Source organism: Callorhinus ursinus, unplaced genomic scaffold (genome assembly GCF_003265705.2).
Source record: "Callorhinus ursinus isolate GAN/ISIS: 27379988/994484 unplaced genomic scaffold, GSC_fseal_2.0 scaffold21, whole genome shotgun sequence".
NCBI classification, from domain to species: domain Eukaryota; kingdom Metazoa; phylum Chordata; class Mammalia; order Carnivora; family Otariidae; genus Callorhinus; species Callorhinus ursinus.
This window is the reverse complement of record NW_027397083.1, coordinates 20956772-20961797: the sequence shown is the minus strand read 5'-3', so window position 1 is coordinate 20961797 and position 5026 is coordinate 20956772. Positions and strand designations below refer to the sequence as shown.

At 38.2% G+C, this 5026-nt stretch overlaps 1 pseudogene; it reads left to right on the top strand.

The window, feature by feature from the left end:
- The first annotated feature begins 3632 nt into the window (after window positions 1-3632).
- Window positions 3633-5026, top strand: LOC112829787 (GPI mannosyltransferase 3 pseudogene; annotated as a pseudogene).

The following is a 5026-nucleotide window of genomic DNA, read 5'->3' as shown; positions in this document are numbered from 1 at the left end:
TCGGTTAACTGGATGAGTGAAGATCTAGTTCAAATCAAGGATCGAAGTGGGGCTTTGTATTCTATACAAATTTTGCAGCAATGCTACTTCTTCATAAAACTATGAAAGTCAACTCAACAAATACTTATTGAGCACATTTTGTCCTGAGTACTGAGCATATAATGGTAAACATGATAGACACAACCCATACCCAAATTAGAAAAGAAGTAGTAACTACAAAGAATGGAAAAATTCCACAGTGCTATGGAGAGGCATAGGATGAGCACATAGCCATGTGAATCAGTCAGGGTAGGCCAGATTATGCTGTGGAAAAAAAAAAAAATCCACACGTTTCAATGGCTTAAGACAATAGGGATTTGTTTCTCATTCATAGTACAAGTCCAAAGCAGGCTGGCAAGGGATCCAAGCTAATGGAGCAACCAGTAATAATAGAGGGAATACAGCTCAGGAGGGTCTTGAACTACCAATGAAATGCTATAGCCCGGAAATGATACATGTCACTTCTTATCAGAACACATTAGCTAAATCCAGTCACAGTTCTACCCAAACAGAAGGGGCCCAGGACCCCTCCTACGTGCACAGGAAATGATGTCTAAGCTGAAGGACGAGTAGGAGTAAGGTAGAAAGGAAAACATGAATTTTCAGGCAGGGTGAAAAGCAGGAAAAATAGCTTGGGGGCAAAGAAGAGAATATTATTTTGGAGGACATAGTGTGGAGAAGGAAGGGTGGGGAAGAAAAAAAGGATCCTTGGTCATTACTGTAGGATTTAGAACATCATAGACATCTCTCATATGAAAGAAACAGCCTTCAATAAATCAGCTGAAAATTCATTCATTCACTCGCTTAAATCAGGTATGTACCCTTTCCATATTATTTTATCTCAAGGACTTTTAGTTGTTCTTCCAGGATTCCTTCAATGGTTTTATCATATTCCCTGTGTGGGCAGATGGCTATGAAAATACTCAGCAATTTCTTCAACGCTAACTCCATGACTTTATTACAATACTTTACTCAACAAAGAACTTTAGAAAAAAGTTTTAACCTCCATTAGTCACAAAGAAATTATCAGAATTCAAGAAAATAAGAGAGGAAAGTGATCTCTCTGAGTGAGTGACCACCTTAAATATCTGCAAACCAAGCCCTATGCAGATACAAGTAATAGAACTTATCTTCTGAACAGGGATTTAACTGATCTATGATTTTCTTGTTATCAGTTTATGGGGCCACCAGGTGATTTCCATAGGATTGCATCAGAAGAATAAGAAGTTCCAGAAAATAATATCTCACTGAAGAATTTCGGTATATTTATTCAGTCTTTCTTTTATCAAATACTTACTGAGAACATTCTGTATACCAGACCTAGGCACTGAAAATACAGTCGTGAACCAAACAAAGTCCCTGCCCCCACATGGAACTGACAATCTAGTGAGGGAGACAGATAATGAATGAATAAATATGTATTGCATCAGACGGCAGTAAGTGCCAGGGATAAAAATAAAGTAGGGTAAGGAACATAGGGACTCCAAGAATGGTTAGGGAAGGCCTCCAACATGATCTTAAGGGAATGAAGAAGGATATCTGAGAGAACAGCTAAGAGAAGGCAAAGGAAAAGACAAGAGCAAAAAGCTTTGGAACAGAATCATCCTTGGAGTGTTCACAGAACCACGGGAGGGCCAATATGGCTAGAGCAGTGTAAGCCATGAGGAAAGAAGTAAGAGATATTTCTAAGAGATAGGAAAGGAAAACAGATAATGTCTCTTCACTGTAAGGACTTTTGCTATAAGTCAGAGTGAAGTAGAAAGCTGGTGAAGAATTTTGAGCAAAGAGTGGTATGACGTGATTTGGGTTTCAAAAGTATGACTCTCACTGCTGTGTTGAGAACAGAATTGGGGGCCTTCAAGGATGAAAACAAAGATCAACAAAACTAAAAGGCAACCTACAGAATGGAAGAAGATATTTGCAAATAACATACGATGAAGGGCTAGTAACCAAAATATATAAAGAAATCCTACAACTCAATACACAAAACCCAAATTATCCAATTAAAAAATGAGCAGAAGACATGAAGAGACACTTCTTAAAGGAAGACATCCAGACGGCCAATAGACACATGAAAAGATGCTCAACATCACTCATCATCAGGGAAATGCAAATCAAAACTACAATGAGATATCACCTCACACCTGTTAGAATGGCAAAATCAGCAACATGAGAAACAACAGATGCTGGTGAGGATATGGAGAAAGGGGAACCTTCTTACACTGTTGGTGGGAAATCAACCTGATGGAGCCACTGTGGAAGACAGTATGTAGCGCCCCCCCAAAATTAAAATAGAACTACCCTATGATCTAGGAATTGTACTACTGGGTATTTATCTCCCCCAAAATACAAAAACACTAATTCAAAGGTATACATGCATCTCTATGTTTACAGCAGCATTATTTACAATAGCCAAATTATGGAAGTAGCCCAAGTGTTCACTGATAGATGAATGGATAAAGAAGATGTGGTATATATATACAATGGAATATTATTTAGCCATTAGAAAAGAATGAAATCGTGCCATTTGCAACAACATGGATAGACCCAGAGAATATAATGCTAAGCAAAATAAGTTCATCAAAGACAAATACCATATGATCTCACTCATATGTGGAATTTAAGAAACAAAACAAAGGAACAAAGGGAAAAAAAAAAAAGAGAGAGAGAAAGGCAAACCAAGACTCAGACTCTTAACTATAGAGAACAAACTGATGGTTACCAGAGGGGAGGTGGGTGGGGGGGATGGGTGAAATAGGTGCTGGGGATAAAAGAGTACACTTATCATGATGAAAAAAAAATAAAGTAAAATTATTTTAAAAAAGAGAATGAAAACAAAGAGATTCCTTGGGTCTATTCTAGATGAGAAATAATTGCAATTGGCCTAGGGTAGTAGCAGTGGATGTATGGTCAGATTCTGGTTCTATTCTGAAGGAAAAGCAGAGTATCTGATATGGGATTAGATACGGTGTGTGAGGGAAAGAGTAACGTATGACCCCAAGGTTTCCATCCTGAGCAATTGGAAGGATGGAATTGTCATTTACTGAAATGGGAAAAGCTAAGAGCCCAATTTTTGACATGTGAAATTTAAAATGTCTGTTAGACAATCAAGTCGAAATATTAGGTAGGTAGCTGGATATATGAGTCTAGATGTCTGAGATGTGAACAGTCTGGAAATGTGTGTGTAGCTAAAGGAAAAGCATTGTGTAACTCTTAGGTGAACTAGTTATACTTTAGATGTTTATACTAGTCTTTACTAGATTAGAGTTTATGAGAAGGAAGCAGAATGTTGTAGGGAAACAAAGTTCTCCAAAGAGTTAAAAGTAGTTCTTATACTATAACACTGGGAACACTGAGATATTGATTCCTTGATGTCAATGAGTGAAGACTGGTATTTGAATAGCTCAAAATTAACTGAAATATATTTTTCTAAACTTGGTCAAGACCAGCACAGCCCAGACCATTCCATTTTATTCCATTCCACAACTTGTCAAGCGCTATCAGTATCTCTATAAAGATGAAGTTTATAAATTTTTGCTTCAAGAAACTCAGGATTAGAGGGGATCCACAGCAGACCTTGAAGTAGGTGCAGGATGAAGCAAGAGGGTGACCATAGCCAACTCTTTTTCCGTGGTCTCCAGAGCCACTCCCATGAGAAGATGAAGCTGCAAAAGAGAAAATCAACTTTGTACCTCATCCCCAGAAGAGCACTGAGTGCCACAGAGATTTGGATTCCTAGATTTGCCCAACACTTCTGTCTGCTATAGCAGACATCAGACTCTACTCATTAATGAAGCAACTAGAAAATGGCATCAGCAAATGGCAAGATGGGTATTCTTTTGCCAGTTATGCTCTTGGTTCACATGGTATTGCTTGGTATTGCTTGTAAGAACTCTTACAAACACTGTGGAAACTGTTCTCACTATAATTGCTCTTTTTTACTATCCTTTGGAAGGTTCAAAGTCTATGAACAGTGTCAAGTACTTGTCCCTGGTGGCACTTACCTTCATAATTCGTCCCACAGCTATCATTCCATGGATACCTTTGGTCTTCAGACATTTCTGGCAAGAACAGAAAAAGCTTGATTTTATTCTGCATCAGTTTTTACCTATAGGATTTGTCACTTTGAGTTTGTCTCTGATAATTGATCATATTTTTTTTTTTTTTTTTTTGGTCAATGGACCCTGTTTCAGTATGACTTTTTGAAATCTAATGTGCTTCAGAATTTGGGAACATTTTATGGTTCTCATCCATGGCATTGGTACTTCAGTCAAGGATTTCCAGCTGTCTTGGGTACTCAACCCTTCTTTATTCATGGCTGCTTTCTGTCCCCAAAGAGGTACCGAATTACTTTTGGTAACTGTGCTGTGGACACTGCTAGTTTATAGCATGTTGAGCCACAAAGAATTCAGGTTTATCTATCCAGTCTTACCGTTTTGTATGGTGTTTTGTGGGTACTTACTAAACCACCTGAAAACGTGGAAGAAACCAGCTCTCAGTTTCCTGTTTTTATTGAATATGCTCCTTGCCCTCTATACTGGTTTAGTTCATCAGCAAGGTACTCTTGATGTCATGACTCATATTCAAGAACTCTGTTACAAAAATCCCAATAAATCTTCAGCTTCAGTATTTATAATGACACCTTGTCACTCTACTCCTTATTATAGCCATGTCCACTACCCACTTCCAGTGAGATTTCTCCAATGTCCCCCAGAGCTGACTGGAAAAAGTCAGTACCTTGATGAAGCAGATATATTCTATCTGAATCCCTTAAACTGGTTAGATAAAGAGTTTCACAATGATTCAACATTGCCTACTCACTTGATCATCTTCAGCATTTCAGAGGAGGAAAAAAGTGCTTTTCCTAATTTCAAGCAACTATGAGAGAACTGCTGTGTTCTTCCACACTCACTTGTCAGAAGGTCGAACTGGAAGTCACATATATGTCTATGAATGGAAAATAAAAGGGACACTCAACAGCAGATAA